The sequence below is a fragment of the Diabrotica virgifera genome, chromosome 9, assembly GCF_917563875.1.
Source record: "Diabrotica virgifera virgifera chromosome 9, PGI_DIABVI_V3a".
NCBI lineage: Eukaryota > Metazoa > Arthropoda > Insecta > Coleoptera > Chrysomelidae > Diabrotica > Diabrotica virgifera.
In genome coordinates, this window is record NC_065451.1 from 2,968,487 (window position 1) to 2,992,251 (window position 23,765).

The 23,765-nt window shown below is 32.4% G+C and overlaps 1 protein-coding gene across 6 annotated transcripts in view; it reads left to right on the top strand.

The window, feature by feature from the left end:
* LOC114326915 (proton-coupled amino acid transporter-like protein CG1139) overlaps positions 1-23,765 on the top strand; it is an 85,265-nt gene that overhangs the window by 8,650 nt on the left and 52,850 nt on the right. For 2 of the 6 annotated variants that reach the window (XM_028275379.2, XM_028275411.2), the window contains exon 1: positions 13,029-13,324. The exons of 2 other annotated variants lie outside the window; for them this stretch is intronic. The gene's annotated coding sequence lies outside the window, so the exon portion shown is untranslated. Of the gene's footprint in view, positions 1-2,441; positions 2,710-13,028; positions 13,325-23,765 lie in introns of those variants that run through there. 2 more of the 6 variants (XM_028275393.2, XM_028275426.2) reach the window with 2 other exon arrangements.

The window sequence follows — 23,765 nt, forward strand, 5'->3', positions numbered from 1 at the left end:
GAAGAAAAACCGTGCATTTACATTTTGGTGGATGGGGGTTAAAATTACTTCTCATATTTTCTTAAAATACATTAGTTATCAATTTTGTTTGCAGCATATCTCGCTTAGTTTTAATGTAATGGACCTTTAATATAGCTCATTTTAAAGGTCTTTTCAAGCACTACAAAAGGTATTAGTAGCATTATACACCTAAAATTGACCGTTTCTCTGTTATTTCAAGTTGAATACACCAATTTGAAAATGTACCAAAAAACAAACTATTTTCACCTACCATATCTCGTTGTGTAGTATAACTAGAAGATTTATGAAGGCAACTGTGTCTTTGTTTCCTTATAACCTACAAAAATGTTCAATATAGTTTTTTTAGTTAGATGCATAGTTTTTAAGGTATCCGCAAAAAACCGTTCGAAAAGGTATTAGGTGTGTTTCAATGCAAATGGTCAATTTTAAACCACGGATATCTCAAAAAGTAATGAGTATTCAAAAAAAAAATATAGAACAGTTTTTGCTTAGAATTAGGTTCTCTAGCGATTACCGTGATAATTTTAACCAAAAAAAAAATTTCACCCCTAAGAAGGGATGAGAACCACCCCCAAGATCGCACACCCACAAAAACACACATCGGCATAGGGTAGACTTTGAATTAGGAGATAAGTAGAGGCTAGGCCCAAAATTTCATTAAAATTTATGCAGTAGGATAGAATTCGGAGCTAATAGGTCTGGATCCCGCGTATGAAAAAAAAGTTGATTAATAGCAAGCTGAAAATTTGTTAATAGCTTAAGGGTGTCTAGTCAAATAAACTTTGATATGTGTGAACACTGGAACAGGGGCAGTTTTAATTGTGGAACAGGTTAAAAATTTGGAACGGTCACAGCACGAAAACGGCACATTTATTTTGTCCGACAGAACAGACTTAAACTCTTCAAACAGAGATTAAACTCTCATGCAAAAATCAGACTGCTATTTATCACCAAATGGGCGTTTTAATGAGTGGAACATGTAGAATATGTCAAATGACAGGAATTATGACAGGTAATAAATAGCAGTCTGATTTTTTCATGACAGTTTAATCTCTGTTCGGAGAGTTTAAGTCTGTCCTGTCGGACAAAATAAATGTGCCGTTTTCGTGCTGTGACCGTTCCAAATTTTTAACCTGTTCCACAATTAAAACTGCCCCTGTTTCAGTATTCCCATATATCAAAGTTTATTCGACTAGACACCCTTAAGCTATTAACAAATTTTCAGCTTGCTATTAATCAACTTTTTTTTCATACGTGGGATCCAGACCTATAATATCCTATTCTTGCTCCCATTGACTGGCGTAATTTTATATTTTCACTTAATAATTTAAAACTAACGTTTTTGTTTCCCTAATTTCCCCATAGAGAAGGACAGTTAGGAATAAAATACAGATGAAGACGCTGGAAGCAAATGGCATTTGAAGAAGAAGGGGAAGAACCTTCTTTTATGGCTTTTAAGATTTTTGTTTATCGTATATCTCTTCTTGTGATTGCACAAGACGAATATGAGCTCAGTTTTATGATGGAAAACCGGAAAAAGAATATATAAAGAATGGGATGGAAATAATCCTAAAAAAATCTTTAGGATTATTTCTGATATTATTGTATAACTGACAACGGACAATACAGAAATAAAATAGCTGGAAATGAACAAAGTAAACAAATCAAATTAACAGACAAGTATAAGTATTTAGGTTTTATAACATCAAACAAAGGAATAACTGAAGAAGATATAAAAAATAAACAAGGACAAACAAGAGAATGCATACGAATATCAGTATAAAAACAAAAAGGAGAATATACACAGCACCATGACAAGAAGTATCCTGACTTATGGCTGTGAAAATTTAATAATAAACAAGAAAACCAAAGACAAAATACAACAGAGATGGAAGGAGAAGCTGCAGAGTAACAAAAATAGATAGAATAAATAAAACAGAGAATAAGAAAAGACTGGAACTGAACTTTGATATAATAGACTACATAGAACAGAAGAGATTAACCTAGTTCGGACACGAAAGAAGAGCAGACAAAAAACGTTGGATAAACAAATAACAGAGTGGAGCCCGATAGAAAGAAGGAAGAGAGGCGGAAGTAGACGAAGCAATGGAAAGAAGAAATCTGTAGGAAGGGGACTGGCAAGACAGAAAGAGCTGGAGAGAACGGTTGAGTGAAGGAATATAGTGTAAACTGTGGAAATCCTTAGTAGTATAATCGGTATCTCTCGGTCTATCTCTTCATGCATTATTTTTCCAACTCATTTTATTGTCGTCATCTAGGAATGTATACGATTTGTCATTCCATACATACATATCCAGTCTATTAAATGAGGTTGATGTTATTCAACGAGACATTAAGAGTAATTGTTATTCTCTATATAACTAGCTGCATAATACAATCAAAGCAGTCGTTATTAATACGTTGATTAGTTTGTTAAAATAATGTGTGGGCAAGCTTGTGAATGCAGTCTCATTCGTTGTTGTGCACTTCCCATTAAATTTGATCTGATAAGCCACATGCATCAGCAGTAATTGTTTGTTTATTAATTTTAAATGTTGTATTTCTGTAATTTGGATTAGTTTGGTGTGATATCAATAATAAACAGTGGGTGTTTAATAATAATAAAACTGTTTTGAAGTTCTTTTACGAGAAAAATATATTTTTCGATTAAACCAAATATACTGCGTGGTAAGTACCAAATACATACGATAAAATATAGCTTATAAAAAAAATGAAAAAAATGGTGTACGCGTGATGTCTGTAGACCCAGTAGAAGCAGAGTTGTAGCTAATGAAAAGTATGTTCTTCTTCGTCAACTTCCAAATCGAATATTTCAATGGGAAATAAATAAAAAACAGAGCACTTTTCGGGGAAAATTCATAACAACTTTTTTTAAAGTGTTTAAAAAAAGGTTTATTTTTGTTTTTTAAAAAAAATTCTAACATTAAAAATAAGTGAGTTACGCTCAAAATATTGTTGGTCCCTTTTATTTTTTGGTACAATAATCGCGAAAATCACCCCTTAATTAGCTTACCAAATAAAATTAATCGTAACCGCTTACTTTAAGTTACTTTACTTATGTATTGTTTATATTATCTATAATTTACATTGATTCAAAGTGCTCAATTTTGAAAAAAAAATTGGGTTTAAAATAAAACATTTTTTTTTATTTTGCAAAAAAATGGAATTGTTCATGGAATTAACTTAAAAATTATTAGTAATACCAAAAATCTTAAAGAGTAATAAAATGTACGTTTTGCGTTTCTGAATATTTTTCCTTTTTGTTTTCTTGTTATACTAAAATTGATTATGCTATGGCTGTTCAAAATTTGCCTAAACTCGTGATTAGTTACTCGTTCAAACCATTTTAACTACAGCTTTTTCAAAAAAAGCACTTTGAACCGATTAAACTTACAGATTATATAAATAATACATAATCAAAGTAACTTGTGAAGTGGTAATGATAAAATTTATTTGTGATGCTAATTAGGGGGTGATTTTCGCGATTTTTTTACCAAAAAAGAAAAGGGACCAACAATATTTTGAGCGTAACTCACTTAGTTTTAATGTTACAAGTTTTTTAAAAAACAAAAATAATCCTTTTTTAAACACTTTAAAAAAGTTGAAATGAATTTCCCCGAAAAGTGCTCCGTTTTTGGATTATTTCACATTGAAATATTCGATTTGGAATTTTATGAAGAAGAACCTACTTTTCATTAGCTACAACTCTGCTTCTACTGGGTCTACAGACCTCAAGCATACACCGTTTTTTTTTTCAGTTTGTTATAAGCTTTATTTTTGCTAAGAATATTTTTTTCGCTGAAATACTTACTTTTTGAGTTATCTCCGAAAAACCGTCCAAAAACATGTTTTTTTTTCTGTTAAAAATGAACATATTCACTTGAAAATAACTCGAAAAGTATTGACTCAGGGAAAAAACTCTATAGAACAAAAGTTGCTTAGAATTAGTCATGTTATCCAATTCCGGACTTATTTTGAATGTATATTTTTCATCTTCGAGAGGGGGTATTCCCCTCCATTTTTTTTTAATGGAGGGGATGTAGAATTGTAATCTTTTTCTTATATAATAATAGACAATTTCAACTACCTATTCCTATCGGGCTATTAATCTTTTTTCGTAACCCAAATATTAGATATATTATCTTTCCATAACTTTTATGAGAACATGTTCAATTTCCTCCCGTTCTCATAATAATATAACCCTCATAACCCCTGTTCGACGAGCTCTGAAGTAACTTGACTTTGATGTAATGTTTCATAAAAACTTTCTACTATTAGACCAGTAAGGATCTGCGAAAAAACGTCTATTTTTGGATGTGAGAGGTGGCATTCGGATTTTTGCAGATAAAGTTAGGTGACACCTTCAGTAATAATAATTGACTTATGCTCCTTCTCAAATATGCCCGGAACATTAATAAAAAATTAAAATATTTAAAAATTTCGAAAAACATCGATTTTTTTCTGCTTTCTTTGCTTATAACTTTTAAAACGATTCGTTTTTTAACAAAGTCGTAGAAAAATTAAATAAAGATAATTGAATTTTGTATGATATACGACTGGTAAAAAATGTCTTAAGGTATTACCTTTTCTGCAATATAGCAATAAATACAAAATAAGGGGGCAAAATAAGTCTGTTGCTATTCAATATTTTTTAACCACTTTGGTGGCACTTAGAACCTTAGTAATTCGCTTAGGAAATTCTTTGTAACCTACTTAAATCGTGTACCAAATTTCATTAAAATCGACCTAATAAATTTTGCATAATAAATTTGCAATCTAAATGTTTCTAAAAAAAAGTTCAAATTTTTTAAAATATTTCTGAACAAAAAGTAGACCATTTAGAAGTTGGCTAATTTTTTTACATATAAAGAGGTGCTCTACCTATTTAATACACTTTACAGAATTAAAATCGGATTATTTAAGGGACCTCAGCAATGTTTTAAATTTATAAACAATTTTTTGGCTTATAAACAAATAGCTTTGTTTAATAATAAAAAAATAAATTTTTAGCAATGCAAATAATTAAAACCGGTATAATTTGAATAATTTGACTTAAACTTTCAAATGCTGTCAACAGAATTGCTATTTTATTTTTTAATCAAACGTTATTCGCGTTCAAAAATTGCAATTTCTCGATTTTTTGAAAGTTCCACCGCGTTTATCTCGAAAACTATGCATCCTACGAAAAAACTTGTAAGAACATTTTTTGCTTAGAATTACCCAAGAAATACAAAAAAAAATGTTTTATTTTGCGAAAAATCGATGTTATGTAATTCCTCAAGTTCTTTGTTTATAACAATCTTATCGACATCCGGATCAACTGTTACCCAAAAAATTCGTGTTCTACGGGTCAAAATACATAAAAACTTGGGTAAGTCCATCTAAATAAAGGAGCCTGTGGCACGCCCTCCTGGCCACAGCACTAATTTGTTTATAAGCCAAAAAATTGTTTATAACTTTAAAACATTGCTGAGGCTGCTTAAATAATCCGATTTCAATTCTGTAAAGTGCATTAGATAGGTGGAGTACTTCTTTATATGTAAAAAAATTTACAAATCTTTGTATGTTCTAGTTTTTGTTGTGCAAGATTTTAAAAATTTTTAATTTTTTAAAAAAATAGATTGCAAAATTATTATGCCAAATCTAGTAAGTCAATTTTAATGAAATTTGGTGTACGGTTTTAGCACATTACAAAAATTTTCTAAGCGAATTAGGAAGATTCCAAGTGTAACCTAAGTGATGGAAAATCATTGAATAAGGACAGGCTTGTTTTGCCCCCTTATTTTATATTTATTGCTATTTTGAAGCAAGGGTGATAAATTAAGACATTTTTAACCAATTGCATCTGATAGAAAATTTAATTATCTTTGTTTTATTCCTATACGAGTTTGTTCTAAAATGAATAGTTTTTAAGTTATAAGCAAAAAAAGTAGAAAAAAAACGAAATTTTTTGAAATTTTTAAATATTTTATTTTTTTTTATTAATGTTCCGGGCATATTTGAGAAGGAGCATAAATCAATTATTCTTAACGAAGTTATCACCTAACTTTATCCGCAAAAATCTGAATGCCACCTCTCACATCCACCTAAAAACAGATCCTTACTGGTCTATATATGTAATATGCCTGGTCTATTTGGGAGTATATTTCCATTTGTGTTTAAGTTGGAAGATTTTCTTTTGGCCATTTTCGATTTTTCTTCTCAAGGCTTTCATGCTTGTGTTTCCTTCTATCCAGCCTTTGGCTCCCCAATTCGAGTTCTGACATCTCTCAGCAAACCTCTCCATTTGTTACGGTCTGTAGCCTTTCTCCTCGACGAGCTAAGCATTGCGTCTTAGCTTTCTATGTAGGGCTTCCAATAGGTCTCTCCCACTGCATTCTTGCATTCAATAGTTTTTTGTTTCTGACTTTTACTTATCTAAAGTTGTGTTTGGGAGACTTCGTTCGGCGCCATATTTGATCCCCTAACGTTGAAAATTGGCATAATATCTGCTTACTTTTAATTCCTCTGTGGTCCTCGATTTTGCCTTTCATTAATAAAATGAAGGATTCTGTCCCAGACTCCTTTAGGAACATGTTCTACGTATGAAATATTTCTTATTTTAACATTTAGCCTTAATGACACTGACCAAATATAGCATTTGATCATCCTTTGGCGTAATTTTCTGCTTCAATTCTGATTCGAAGCTGCTTCAATTATACATTTGATCTCTTTATTTGGGTCTAATTGGTCTGTAATGGAGCATCCAAGATATTTAAGGTGAGAAACTTTCTCAATTTCTTATTTATCCATCTGTATGGAAGCATTGTCGAGAGGTCGGCGACTACATAATATACACTCCAGTAAAGTTACTCCAGTTCTTAATACACGTTATTTATATGGTTGTTTTTGTTTTCATCTCTGATACACATACATTCTATTTACTTGCTTAGCTCCGATATTTCTTGAATGTTGTTTCGACGTTTGTGGTATGTTGTAGCATTACTCTTTTTTTTTCCTAATTCTAACACTCTCACTAATTCTTTTCACTCTTCACTAATTCCTCTGACATCCAATATAAGTTGTTTTGGATTTTATACGGTGTGCCCTCTTTTTCGGCTAAATGTATACAGCTTTTGATTCATTCCATGATTTACCTGTGACTATTTACCCTTAGCTGTTTTGTCTGACGTATTTTTTTTTGTTGTGTGTAGTTTGTGTCTGCAGTTCATTTTTAACAGCTTATGATCTGATCCACAGAATGCTCCAGGTATCATAAAGTCCAGTAGCTTCTATGTAAATGTCACCTACTAAGTATCTTTCTTTATTTATAATATGTATGTATATCCTAAGCTAGGATTTGTCTTTACTGAAAATGTTTGCTGTTTGTTTTTATCTGGACAGTATGACATTCATATTCTTCAATTTATCATTTAAATTTAACAGTAAATTATAGAAAAATAATTTTATGGCCTATATATTTAATGACAAAAACGATATAGCTTGTTCTCTCCCATACTAGTTTTTATAGCTTTACTGCAACTGTTTAGTACATTATGTTTGTCTGTGAATGCATTTATTACAGAAAAATTCAGTCATCACGTGTACAAATAGTTTATTTTGCAAATATGTAAGAATAATTAAAATGCATTTAAACAATTTAAATTTAGCCAGTTATAACATAATATGTTTTGCCCTTGTTAAAGAGTCAGGAAAAACACTTTGGAGCAAGGCCAAAATGTTACAGTTCAAATTCAAAGTGATGTAATTCGAATATAAAATTAAACTTTAAACCTAAAACTGTGTATATCGGTGATCTCTCATATTATCTGAGTAAAGTTTATTATTTTGTGTTCCTGCGATAATGTAGCCGAAATTTTTAGGTCACAGACATACAAGAAAAATATTTTGTTTTCGTGCCTTAGAATTTTAGAAATAGTTTTGGCTAGGAATCGAAAGTAAAAATAACAAAAAAAAGGAAGTGAAATCGAGAAACAATTTTCTTAAAAATAACAGTGACAAGTTATTTACTCACTTGACAAAGTGAGAAGAAGAAGTCCCTGAAGACGGAAAGAAAATTATTAAACGACTACACTCGGCTTTATTTTTTAATACAGTAGGCTCCCTCTATAACGAGAACTGAAATTTCGGACTAATTACCTCGTTATAAGCGGATCTCGTTATATCAGACAAATAAACAATAATATTGTGCATACATATGAATATATAGTTTTCTAAAACATTAACTTCCTATAGTGAAGCCATTCGGAGCAGTATAAGATGCTAAATATTGTTTCCTCAACAATAAGGCTGCGCCATCATAAATTGTAAATTTGTTATAGGGTATACTGCATATACCAGAAGTCTCGTCTAACTAACAAGACAAATCCCCTGGCTGAGGGATAAGTCTCAATAGATTGCAGCGTGGAAAATGTTCTACCAGGTCTCTAACTAACTTGTCATCTACCAGGTCTCTAACTAACTTGTTATCTAGTTCATTAAACTGGATCAAAAATACTAAAATGAAAGCAACTCCGTGCTTTAACTAGGGTGTTCAAAACACAAAAAGAAAACTTCTTAACTTCTACTTGCTTGTAAAGAACTGTGGTACCAACAGTGGTACAAATGTATCGCGTTCGCTTAAAAACGGCGAAAACGCGGTGGTCCACGACTTGCTTAGACCATGATGGGACCAACACTAACTAATCACAAAAAACTTCTGCAATACACTTGCAAAACTTAGCTGGAACTTCACTCTATGTTTGCCGGTAACCGCATATTGGCGGCCCGAGGCACCGGCAACTTTTCTCTCTGCCAGACAAAACTTAACTTGATGGCTGCCCTAATGGAACTAACTTGACCGCTCTCCTCAAACTTTTGTTCCCTCTTTCAAAAAAAAAAAAGAAGTTACCTCCCATTCTACCAACATCAGATCCAAAACACTCAATTAATCAAATCCTAACCAATAAGAAGTTGCAAATTACGCACCAAGGTAATCCCTTTGGCGTATACCAAAACACCTCATTCAAGCAATGAAAAGAATACACAAAGAGACCTCAATATTTCACTCCACCCATTTTTCTCACCAAAAAAAATGCTTAAGTCAGCTCCAAGAACACTTGCTAGATTATATAAACACACTCAAAGGCTCTTATCGATATTCCAACTCTAAAATAAATAAAACCCCCGACTTTCTGTCGGTAAAAACAACTTACTGGATCTATGACTTTGATGCCTTTGGCGGTGAGCCTCTCGGCAAACACCGCTGATACACTTAAAAACAGTTACGTCACATTCTGCGTAGAAACAGATTATACATTCGACTATTCGTGAGAATCAAGAATAAATCACGTAATACGAAAGATTTGTGAGAACTTACGATTCTTCGATAAACTAATATGAATTTAACGAATCTATTAGATAAAACGCTTATACCGGGGTCGTAATATAGTTATTGTCTTAACACAAAAAAAAATTAAGGGGTGGTCGTTGACCTTCGCACCGTTATATAGTAAAATATGTTATGAGTATTTTAAAAATATGAAAATTGGTGTGGAGAAAGATGACAAAAACAAAAAGGTGATGGTTCAAAAATTATGATTCTATTGTTTATATCTTTGCCGTAAATGCCGGTCAACTTTGACCGGTTGTATCTTAGGAACCACTCATCACAATTAATAAAAGTTTTGTCTTTAAAAAAAACGTCCTGTCGTTTTTTTCCAATACCGTTTTCATGATCTAATTTAGTTTAATATTTCCCGAGATATTCTATTTGTTTATAAGCCAAAAAATTGTTTATAATTTTAAAATATTCCTGAGGCAGCTTAAATAGTCTAATTTCAATTCTATAAAGTACATCAGATAGGTACAGTGTCTTTTTATACAAAAATCATAGTTATTCTAAAGGCGCATTTAAATCAAAGCGAACACGAACGAACGAACGAATTCGTTCGTTAACTTTATTGTATTTGTACAGCGAATCGAGCACGACCGAACGAATTCGTTCGCATTCGCACTTGTTCCAACCGATGTCGGTACGAGCGAATCATCAAAGGAAATCGTTGTTCAATGTGGACAGTGGATAGACGGTAGCGAACGAATTCGTTTAGAAGTACTGATTTAATTTATTTACAAACATTAGTTTGAGAGGTTTGTTTATTGTGTAGTTGTGAAAACATAATTTTGCAATATGGAATATGCCTATGAAACCCAAAATCAAAGCTAGATAAAATAATAAACAGAAAAACTGATGCTTGTTTTAACATTTCTATAGGAATGGGTTGTGATGTCTCTGAACTAAAAAAATGAATTAGCTTCTGGCATCATTTAGAAGAGAAAGACAAAAAGAGGGTTCGAAGTGGTTTGCTTTTAAAAGCCTAATGTTTTTATTGGATAAATTTCAACCCAGAAACACTAATGAGGTAACCAAATCAAATTAATTGCTAAAATTAATTAAAAGCAAATTTATTTTGATACACCAATTTTACAATTTATTATTTGAACATATATACAATGTAGTCATAATATCAAGAGCAAGTAACTTTTTCGACGAAGAATTTTAAGAAAGCTGGTATATTATGTTATTTTCTAAGCTCCCTCAAACAGCGTATAATACCTGCTACCTGCTATTTTTGTAAGGTGTTATTGTATTAAATTTACCCAGCAAGAAACACGAAAATAAACTTAAACACAATGTGTGACTGGCACTGGCCCATCTTAAAAAATCTGCGGGCAATATGCATTCCCGATCATCAACGAATGCGAACCTTCGCTTCAATGTAAATGGCCCTACTTTGTAGCGAACGAATGACCAAGCGAACACCTACGAATTCGTTCCTTCGTTCGTTCGTTCGTGTTCGCTTTGATTTAAATGCGCCTTAATGTATTTTAATTATTGTGGTTATTATAGCGACCGTACATTTTTAATTAACATTTTAATTGTTGCTAAACTGTTCATTCAATTTCCATCGGCTTCTGTAATTATAATCTATACGAAAAGAGCTTTTATGCTATCAAGTTATTTAATTATTGATAAACAATTACTTATCTAAAATTTTAGTTGAAAATTAAAGATTTTGTTGGAAAAACCGGCATTTTTCGGGGAAAATTTTCGTCGAAGTAAATTCGGAAAACAAGTCTCTATGCAGAATTTAATTACGATGAATTTTTATTTGGGTGTTTTTGGTGTAAAGTTAAAATCTTTGGAGTTATAGAGCAAAAATTGAAAAAACACGATATTCGGGCGCCATTTTGTTTATAAAAAAAGTAGCACACTATCTGCGGACTTTGCATACCTATATTATTAATATATACAATCATAAGATTCGATTCCAGCAATAAAATTGCTGGTAAATAACTTTTCCTTGTATTTTGCTAATTAGCCCAGAGTAAGTCTCAAAATCAGGGTATTAGAAATTTTAGAAGAAAAACATGATAGCATGATAGCATGAATAACCCGCATATTCTGCAAGATCCTGAGAGATTTTTATCCAGATCTTATATTTTCTTCCACTTCTCTTTTGCCTTTCGAATTTTCATTCCGATGTTTTCCTGAATTTCTTTGTATTTATTATATTCAATGCAACATTTAATGAAGTCAAAACTTCTCTCACGAGGTGCAAAGATCCAGATATAAGACCATAATACGACCATCAGTCGCGTATAGGATCTACCAATCTAGAAGTAAATAAATTGCTGGTGTCTCTTCTTCTTCTTCTTCTGGTAATAGGATTATGTCCTGTTTCTTCTGTTACAGTCTCTGCTGCGATCCGGAGCTCCTGCTCTAGTACCATCGTTTTTGGGTCTTCCTATAGGTCGCTTGGTGTTGTGACTTCTGTGTTTTCGCCCAATGCGCCATACGTTGAGGGTCCATCAGATCTACGTGGTCTCTCCACATGCGTCGTCGTGATCTTGTCCATCTCACTATGTCTTGAACGCCTAGCTCTCTCAATGTGTCTTCGTTTCGTATTCTACCTCTGAGTGTGATACCTCTTATGGATCTTAGGGTTTTCATCTCTGTTGTTCTCATTATTTGTTTGGTCTTTGTTGTCTCGGCCCTTGTCTCAGCTCCGTATGTCAGTACGGGTCTAACACATGTCTTATAAATGCGGACTTTGCTTTCGGTGCTCATATATTTATTCCGCCAGATTATATCCCTCAGGAAACCAGATATGCTCGCTGCTTTCGTTGCCTGCTGTTTTGTTTCTTGCCACAGATGCCTGTCGCTAGATATTTCCACACCTAAGTATCTACAATCCATTACATTACCCTGTTCGATTATATGGTCGTCCACTACTAATTTACATCTAATTGGGTTCTTGGATATTACCATCGATTGGGTTTTCTCTGTGGATAGTGTCAGGTTACACTTTTCGGCGGTTATTTTGAATTTTTGTAGTAGGCGTTGTAAGTCATCTTCGTTTTCGGCTATTAAAACCTTGTAGAGATAGCGTGACGTGACAAACGAATGGAGGCGCAGTTACAACAATGAGCTAGAGTCTTTCTTCAGAAAGGAAAATGTAGTGAGATATATAAAGGCCAATAGACTAAAATTCGCAGGACATGAGATACACAGTATCACATGTCCCGCAACAATGTGTTCTGGGAGAGAACAGATGGGAGAAGGTATGTACCAAGGCTTAGAAAAAGATGGAAAGATGCAGTCAGCGAGAACCTGGAGAAAATAGGAGTGAAAATGGGAACTAGTGGTACAGGAGCAACAAACATGGAAGGCAATAGTAAACGCGGCAAAGACTCACGAAGAGTTTTAACGCCATTGTTGATGATGAATAGCCGACGCAGTAGAAATAAAATTTGCATAAACAAAACAATCATATCGGTTTATTGACGTCTGATACTATTTCTATACTTGCTTTCCCTAGTTCATTCATGCATTGAACTAATCACGAGCCAATGAAAATATTTATCATTATAATCGAATTATTTTGTTTTTTGTTGATTGCGGCTATCAACAAAAGCATCATATGTTAGGGACGTCATAGTTATATGTATTATAAAGAGCCAAAAGAGAGTGTTAGCGATATTTAAGTTAATTATACGTTTTGGCTCCCGCACTAGTGCTCCCGTACTCTAGCACGGATGATATTGAGCATCGGATCGCAGATCAAACTTCAAAGTTCAAACATTCAAACCTCAGTCAAGCAGGGGAACTCTCTGTGGAGTTTCGGTCCGATTATTGTCTTCTCATTCAGCGGTTTGCGTCTTCAGAAAGTGTTATTTTATCGAGTTGAGCGCGACTGTTAAATTTTGTGTGTGTATAGCAGATTTGATTGTGACATTGTTGGTATGTACAAAACAATTTACACTAATTTTTCGTTATTGAATTGACCGATATTGAACAGTTATTGGCCTACATTGTTAAAATGTTTTTCACTCTTCTAGTACCAGCAATTTGACACGTTTCTTTTTATTCACATGGCAATTAATTTATTAAAAACAATCTGTAAACCTACATGTTCAAACTAATTATACATTTTGTACTTGTCTACAAAGTTAAACAAGGCCTTAAAGACCTAGGCTCACCGATAAAGGATATTGTTTATTTATCTTTTATGTTTAATTCAAACGTTTAATAATATATATACAGGGTGAGTTTTTTGTGCGACGTTGGTTGATAATTCCATTATGGCACAGAATATCCAAAAATGTTAGGTATATAAAAAATGTAGGCAATGATATTCTTCAGGCTTTGAAATGTGCCGAATTCTACAGTGTGAATAATAACTACGTGGTAAAGCAAACATACAATTTTTTTTAAATAAGACACCCTGTATCCTTAGATTCTTTTTATCATCCCTTTTCTTACAGTAAGGGGTTTTACACTACTCTGCAAGATATTTAACGAGTTATGACCATTTTTATCTCGAATTCGCTATGAAATAAACACAATATATCTACATGAAGAAACAATAATAAGTAAGTATTCATTTTACGTAATAATTAACGCTTAACAGAAATTGTTGACAAATATTCGTGTACAGGGCGAACTACAAAAAAAATACGGTTTTATCATTATTTTTTATATATACAACTTTATACAGGGTGTTTGGTAAAGAATGGGCCATATCTTAACTGTAGATTCCTGAGGTTAAAATAGGTCGATTTAAGCTAACTTACCTTAGTACGAAAAGTTGATAATAACCGAAATACAGGGTGTCAAAGTTAAACTTTTATTTTATTTATTTTTGAATATTTCCTGACAGGCATGGGTCAACAACATGAAATTTGGTAAGTGGTGTTGGTATTGTACAATCTACTAAATAATGTTAAACAAACGTTTCTGGCTACTACCAGAGGCGTACGACGGGGGAACGTGAATGGTTGACCCTTCCCAAATTCTACGCCACTGGCGGAATTGCTATTTTAATGCAATTTTTTTATTCTCCAATACTTTCTATGTAAAAAACATACTCTTCATTAGTAACGATTAAGCCATTAGTGTTCGAGATATTTGAAGCTAAGAACGAAGGACCATAATACATTAATCAAAATAAGTGTGCCTTTTCATTTTTAACTTATAACAAATATCTCGAACACTAATGACTTTATCGTTACGAATGAGGAGTATATTATTTGCATATAAAGTATTGGAGAATCTAAAAATTATGCTAAAATAGCAGTTTCGTCAGTGGCGTAGAATTTGGGAAGGGTCAACCATTCACTTTCCCCTGTCGTACGCCTCTGGTAGTAGCCAAGAACGATTATTTAACATAATTTAGTAGGGTGTACGTACACCTTCTGCCAAGTATCACACGGATATGTCAAATTATTTTAAAGTATTCTTTTTTTTTTTAAATAATTTATTCTTTATTTAGAACTTTAAGCACTATGTGTGCCCGGTACCATAAAACTATTGGACATATCCTTACGGTATTTGGCTGAAAGTGTAGGTACTGTACACCCTACTAAATTATGTTAAATAATCGTTTGTGGTTAATACCAGAGGCGTACGACAGGGGAAAGTGAATGGTTCACCCTTTCCAAATTCTACGCCACTGACGAAACAATACTTTCTATGCAAATAATATACTCTTCATTCGTAACGATAAAGTCATTAGTTTTCGAGATATTTCAAGTTAAAAATGAAAAGGCACACTTATTTTGATTAATGTATTATGCTCCTTCATTTTTACCTTCAAATATCTCAAAAACTAATGGCTTAATCGTTACGAATGAAGAGTATGTTTTTTACATAGAAAGTATTAAAGAATCACAAAATTGCACTAAAATAGAAATTTCGCCAGTGGCGTAGAATTTGGGAAGGGTCAACCATTCACGTTCCCCCGTCATACGCCTCTGGTAGTAGCCAAAAACGTTTGTTTAACATAATTTAGTAGAGTGTACATTACCAGCACCACTTACCAAACTTCGTGTTGTTGTCCTATGCCTGTCAGGAAATATTCAAAAATTTAATAAAATAAAAGTTTAACTTTGACACCCTGTATTTCGGTTATTATCAACTTTTGTACTAAGGTAAGTTAGCTTAAATCGACATATTTTAACCTCAGAAAACTAAGGTTAAGCTATGGCCCATTTTTTACCAAACACCCTGTATTTTATTTTATCAAAATATTTCACTTATAAAATTCTCTTTCATTTTTATGAAGCATTCCCTACTTATACCTAAACTCCGTACTTTCCGAAATATTTTTAGTTTCCTTCAAATGTCTGGAAAATTTACAACTTTGGTAAATATGCTTGTAAATATTTTGCTAAACATAAATCAAAACAATATGCAATAAATGTGACAGTTTTTAGATAAATGGTATATCAACAGTATTCTAAGCCAAAAAAATTTTAGTAAAACATTCATAACAACTATTGGGACCGTGCAAGTTCGGCAAAGCGACCCCTATTTCTACGCTCTGTACTTTTATTCGCACTTTTAATTATATTGGCCAATTATATTAGTCCTGGTTACTGGATAATTGTCAAGGCCATACTCCAAAAAAATAATAAGAAGAAAAAATAAGATTCAGGTTATGTTATGAAAACGTAAGCAATTGTATGTAATAAATAAAATTAGTTATTAAAATGCAGTACTGCAAGCAAAATACAATTAATTAAATTTACCTTTATATAATAATTGCATATCATATCAATATTGTGGAGCAATATATAATTTTTCTGCTTCAATGACGTAAGGTCATATAATATACGTCAATTTGACAATTTCAATTGACAATATGAATTATTTAAGATAGTTGCAATATTTCTCCGCGACTCGCGCACGGTCGTTTCTCGTTTCCGTTCCAAGTACTTGCACACCGCGAATAGATTGTGACAAGTAATTATTATTAATAAATAAAAGTTTGTGTCAGTTAACAACGGTAAAACAGTAGGCTTTGAAAAATGACAGTTTTAATATGGTCCGTCCGCTATAACTTTTCCCATGCGGTAGGATTCATTTTCAATCAAATTAAGTCAAAACAGAAATTGAAACGTACGCTGATGTGTGTAGTATATACAGTATACAAAATGTATATACACATCGACGTTCGTTTCAATTTATGTTTTGACTTAATTTGATTGAAAATGAATCGTACCGCATGGGAAAAGTTATAGCGGACGGACTATATATTATTTACCTTTATATACCTTTTTAATTGATCTGTGTGGTTTGTCTTTAATTTAAAAAAAAATTTTCTGTAAAACAATTAACAGATCTGAGTATTAGGATATAGTTAGAGAAATTGCTTACTTGCATCCAGAATATATTAACAGCGATATCCTGAACGTTTGGAGAACTTTTAGAGAAAGCCAAACAAAAGAGCTTTTTCTTGCAAAGCCCACGATTCAACACCATAAAAAAGAACAGAGAAGACGTAACATCTCAGCATTCTTACTTTTATACCAAGAGAAACGTTGTGGCTCTTGAAGAAGGCCTCCATACGGTTCAAGATTGATCTAGCTTTTCCGATGCGCGCTCTTATCTCTTGGTTCTTGACTTATTCTTCATTTATTATGGTGCCGAGGTGGGCACCATAATAAATCTCTTGGAAAATAATGAGTTTTGGTATAGGAAATAACAGAGTATGTTGACATAGAGATCACGGTAAACATGATCTTTTGAAAAATAAAATCTAGGGTTATATTAAAAAAATATGAGAAAATCTTAATTTTCTTCTGTAGTTCATTTTGTGTACATACAAACATCTGTCAATGATTCCTGTTAAACTGAATTTGAAGTGAGCGGCCGTGGAGTAACGGCATAAGCGGTGGCCTCATACGCCAGTGCACGTGGATTCGATCCCTGCCAGAGACAAACCATTTTCATTTCCAATAATGACACGAGCCGTCTCACCGTGCCTCGGAGAGCACGTTAAGCCGTCGGTCCCCCTGGACTAGTGTACATCGACACTAGTTACTTAAAACAGGGTTAAAGATGTAAATGGCGCCGGAACTGTCCGAAAAGATCTCCCTGGCAAAAATGCCATACGATATTGTATTATTAACTGAATTTGAAAACTACAACATATTGTTTATTATTTAAAATGACTACTTATTTATTAATTCCTTTTCTGTATACTATTATGCTCTGTATTTTCTCTCTGTTATGAGATTGATAAGCATATTCTTATTTCGATTAATTAATTAATTATTTTAATTATTACTTATGGAAACAAAACCAAAATCAAATAAAACTTTCCAATAAAATTGATTCTCAGGGTTAATTTATTTTAATGTATTACCTTTAGTTTGTGGCTTCTAGTATCTCTAGTTGCTTACTTCATCCAGGACAAAACAGGGAAAATAAATGTACTAAATGTCATATAAATTCTATAAATATTATTTATTTATCCAATATACCATAAATATAAGATTTAAATGTATGCTAAAACTCAATTTTGTTGCAACTATTTCTTATCTAATAAATTAATCTTTAATTCTGCTATCTCCTTTTTTTTAACAAAATTTTCATTTAAATAATTCGTTATACTGTTCTTACTATCAGTGGCGTGCTGGCCATATAAATGAATCGGTGCAATCGCCGAGAGGCCGCGGCCTCTTGAGGCCGGTCAAATAGGTTCACAAAATTTTTTAGATGTAACTAAAAAAAAATATTTATTTAATTTCTAGTCGAATGTTGATTTTGCTAATAATATTTATTAATAAACATTTCAAAAAAATTAAAAAATTTTTAATTGTAAAATACAAGTTAAGTAGGTAATTAAATAAGACTATATACTACATAAATAGATTGCTATAGATAATATTTATTTTCATGCATACAAGTATTATTTAGTATTTTGTATTTTGACAACGAAACCCGATTTGGGCTTCGAAACGTTAATAAATTTATTTTTTAGTAAAATTGTGGCTTATTTCCCATAGAAAATACTTAATCATACAAGTATATTTATGATTTTTCAATTTTCTTCAAACATATATGTACCTACTCTGCAGAATAAAAAATGTAAAAACTTCTTGCATATTTTGACCGAATTATTGGTCAAAAATACGGTATAAGTATCAAAAAACGATTTGATCAATATAAATCGTTTTATGATGATATAATCACTCTACATCCTAGAAATGTTGATACAATAAAAAATGGTATGCCTTTAACGGCATTTAAATCATTTACTGAAAAATTCATAAATAATTGTTATCCTTCCATATCTGCGATTGTAATTTTAGAGAAGAACTCGTGGATTTTGCTGATAAATCGATAATGCGATAAAATAGGATTTTGGAAAATACTGAAATTATAGAAGATCGATTTAATGATGAATATGTTCAGTCTACATAAAATATAAAGGATGATATTATTAATCGAAGTGATAATGAACATGACAAATATGACAATGTTGTTGATATCGTGAAAACTTCACCTCCGTGTGGTACTAAAAAGTGTAAGGATTTTATAGTATAGCTTACTGTTACGCTGTTTTACATAAGTACAACTTATATCAGTGTGCTTATCCAAATTTCAATAGTATATAAGCATTTATTAACTCTTTCAGTGACATTAGTATCTTGCGAAAGAAGCTTTTCAACGTTGAAGTGCATAAAAAGTCGGTTAAGAAGTAATTTAACACAAGATCACTTGGAAACATTTATGCTAACAGCTATAGAAAAAGAAGCTTTGAATGAGCTTAAAAATGATGAAATAATCTAGGAATTTGCTCAAAAATTTACTTTAATGCGAAAATTATTGATAGAGAGTTAAGTAAATATTTTATAAAATAATTGCAAATTAATGTTTAGATTATTGTGTTGTATTAACATTTTAAATATTATTAAATCAAAGTATCTGCACTGTACTTATATTTGTACTCTCTTGTATAATTGATTTACTAAAATCCAACTTAATACATAACTGAAAAATTCTCAAACTTTTATTTCACTTTTATCAAATTATGGTTTCTGCCTTACCACATACAATATTGTCATACATGTCATTTACTATTTGTAAGATTGCTTATTCTTAAATAAAAAAATATAGCAAAATAAAAAAATCATTGAATTCAAAGTTTTATGTTTGATTTAAAAATAATTTATATTTTTGTTTTTTTGATTTTATGAAGAACGAATAAAATATCCTGATAATAGAAGGTTAAATGAGGAGGGGAGGCCGCTTTTCTATAAAATCACCGGGCCGCTTGAAAAGTTCCAGCACGCCACTGCTTACTATTATATATAAAAAAAAACAAAATTTACTTTTCACCTTTTGAATAGATTACTTATTTCTTCTTTGAATTTATGAATGACTAAATGATGCCGTAGAATTGTTCAATAAAAAATAAACAAATATGGTATGTGATATAAAACAAATATCTCCTTTTCACAAATAATCTGACTAACCTTTTTTTCTCTTCTTTACTCCTTCTCTTGGATTGTATAGTCCTCGTTTCTCCCACACGTGCTCCTCGGATGCTGCGCACGATCCTTCTCGTCCAAACTTCTTCACAAAAAAACAACAGCAGCTCGAAATCTTTCCTCGGTTTTCTCTTTGCTCGATATCTTGTGGAAATTGATACCAACCGGCTACTCGTTCCAGACAGAAACAGGAATCTCTTTGGACACAAGGAGATTGAACTTCTCAACTCGATCAACGATTTCGTTTCAACACGATTCTGCTTATACGGCCACCAACTTCACCACTTTACACAGACTTCTTACTTTTCAAAAACTGGACTGCTCTCTTCAGATCTTCATTACACAGTGAAACCTTTTTCCTCCTCAAACTCAGACTCCAACACTCTATTCTCCCTCCATTCGTCTCTCTCGCCAATCACAAAACATCCTCGTTTCATCATCATCTCTACTTTCATTTCTTAAGAACAAATTAATTTTGTATACAACTTTTCCGTTTTGTCAAATTCCAGGAGATACCAAAATTACTTTTGTGTTTCTACATGCTATAAAAAACCCGATATTCTAAAACTCAACAATTGTGTTTACCGTCTTTCCTTCTAAGAAGCATTTATAAACGTCCTATTGTTCACTTCAAAGCGAATACATGTAATTTCTAATCCGACCGTATTAATTGTTTAAGTCCGTTCATAGAATCATTAATACTGAACTTTTCCTCTTTCCACGAACTACTGCTTAACGATTAAATTATACTATTTTTTACAATTTTTGGCCATATACAGGGCGATGAAAATCTATGATCTCGTGGTCTTTGACATAAATTAATTTTCTAAATTTATCCCATAAAAATTATATAACAATACAGTGTGTTTATTTCATACCAATTTCGAAACAAAAATGATCATAACTTATTAAATACCCTTTATAGTGGTGTCAAATCCTATATTGTAGGAACAGGAATAACCATGAGAAAACATACGGGGTGTCCTATTTAAAAAATTGTATGTTTGGTTTACCGAGTAGTTATTAATCATCCTATAGAGATACAGTCAAAACCGTTTATAACGAACTTCAGGGGACCGGTGGTTTTTGTACGTTGTAGCCAGTGTTCTCTGTAAGCGGTTCTATCTGTTATAATGAACAGGTTGCTATAAACGATATTACACTGGTAGCAACAGTCAGTTTGTTGTAAGTTTATGATGCAAAAATGTGTAACTTTATCTATACTTACAATATGTTATATTATAACATGTTACACATAACATTTAACATATGTGTTTATTGTACTTGTACGGGCTCTCAAAATCGTTTTATTATAAAAATCTGGGCATACATATACTATTTATTTTTAAAAAGGCCAAATAATGTAAACACAATCTTGTGATAATGGACCCATCTAGGAAGTCTAGTGTCTAAAGGACTTACAAGTGGACCCTGCCCGGATGTACCATCATAACCATAAAACATTATAAAACCTTCCTTTTCATTTCGTGGTAATATCGAAAGTAATTACACGAAAGCAATTTTAAACTTTTTTCAACAAAAAGTGTTATTGCTACAGTTATTTATTGAGATGTGGAAACAATATTATATTAGGACATTGTATTGTATCTGTTTTCATTTGAATCATGGATTTGTTGTAACTGTTTATTATATAGTGTTTAAAAAGGTCATAATTGGAAAAAATGGATGTTGTATCTCTCCGAGGTACAGATATGTACGCTGTAACCAATATTTCGACTGCTAGTGTTCCAAGAACTATGTTTGCTTTAACCGATTTGTTCGTTATAAGCAATATAAATGCTTTTTTTATATGTCATTTTACGGGACCTACTATTTTGTTTGTTATATCCGATTGTATGTTATAGCCGGTGTCGTTATAAACGATTTTGACTGTATATATCATTATCCAAGCCTAGAGAATATCATACGTACATTTTTTCTAAATATCTTTTTGGATATTCTGTACCATAATGAATTATCTACCAATACAGCACTAAAAACCCGCCCTGTATCATCCTGTAGTCAGTGCGAAAGATTTTTCAAAATTTGAGATTTGTAGAACAGGAGCGTTGTTTAGAGTTTTTTAAAACCTTTCAAATAATTCGGATTTGTGAGATCTACAATCTCTACTTTAGGCGTGCATCAAGAAAATAGGATACTTTTATTGCCTCTGTATGTGGATGATAGCCTTTGTCATTCATTAATACAACGGTGTCTATATTAAAAGGGTTCTGTTAAATTTAAAAATTGAACTGAATCTTTGAGTGTGTTAAAGCTTTGTATAAATGTTCAGATATTTCTTTTATCTGCTGACATTGCATCATAAACTTTCCCGCGTAAAATATCCGCCGGTTCGGTTGTGACGAACAATGAGGGCATACCTACAATATTTATGCGGAATTGCATCATACGATACGTTTTGACGAATGATTCGCTTCAGCAGACACCAGCAAAAACAGTTTTGTCGATCGTAGACCACTAGGTCATTGTTATGCATAACACGCTACTTTATACTGGGTGTCCTTATAACATGAAAAACGGTAAGAAGATTGGCGTGACCAGACATCTCGTAACGCGACAGTTCGTAACCAACAACTGGTAACAGACAATTCGTAACAGCGACAGTTCGTAACGGCGACACTTCGTAACGGCGACAGTTCGTAACTATACAAATTCGTAACGGACAATTGAATCGGTTATTTCGAAAAGGCCACAACTCCAGAAATGTTAATTTTACAGGAAACGAAAAAAACGTAAAATAATTTAGTTTTTGGAGTTGTGGTCTTTTCCAAACAAACACTGATGATTTTATGATTAATAATAGAAAACTCCAATATTATTAAGGAAAAAATTTATTAGGTGGCAAAACAACATGTTGAAGGTTAAGAAATAGTCTTTTAGTAATCTTCCTCTGGTGGTTCATCACTATTAGTGGTAGGCCATAAAATCAGCTCATTATAAAAAAACATTTTGTCTTCTGGCACATATTGTACAAGTTTCTTGATGTTGTCCATTTTTTTCGAATTAATAGGGATTTTTTCTGTGTAAGCAGACTCTGTTGGCAAACTAGGACAAACTCCAGCTGGTTTTCCCAAGGAAAATTCATGAAACATAAGCCCATCGATAAATGGACGTACTTTAACAATTCCCGGTTTTTTGTTGTCATATTCGAACTCATTATATTGAGAAATTTGAAAAGTTGTTGTCTCATGTTTGGGTATTTTCCTATAGGAGTCAATGGAGAGTACGGTTTTCTTATAATGCCTGGGCCACCATTTTTTGAATTCCAAAATTGTTTCATTTTTTACCAGTTCTATAGAAAAAAGAGATTTTCTTGACGATTTTTTTATCAATTCGTAATATTCTTCAGGAAGAAAAATTCGGTCCTGCTTGCGAATGAGTCTTTTTGCTACCCCGAAGTCTCTCTCGCACGGGAGGAATGAGTGGCCTCTGATTGGAAAATAATGAAAAATGTGATTGAATTTTCCTGACGAAGCAAGAGCTAGAAGGAATCTTATTACCGTGTGGTTCTTATTTTGGCCTGCATAGCCATCTGAAAATATATGGACCTCTTTTACATTTTCAGAAACATCATTTTCAAAATAATTTTTCAGGAAGGTGCACACTTCATTGGGTCCTTTGTGGGCCTCGCCCTCGTGATAGGAAAAAAATTTAGCTTCTCCTGTTTTTAAGTTGTGTATACTGAATTAAAAACCCATAACTGACGATAATAAAAGATTTTCTGTACAGGTATGTCAGGTATCGGCAAATTTTGCATATAATCCATGGAGATTCCTAGTATCTCGTCCGTCTCTGAAGAAAGTTTTTTAATCTGCTCTAGTTTTTTATAAAATTTCTTAGCCCTATTTTTGTGAATTAATAGTTCTGCAACAGCAACTCGT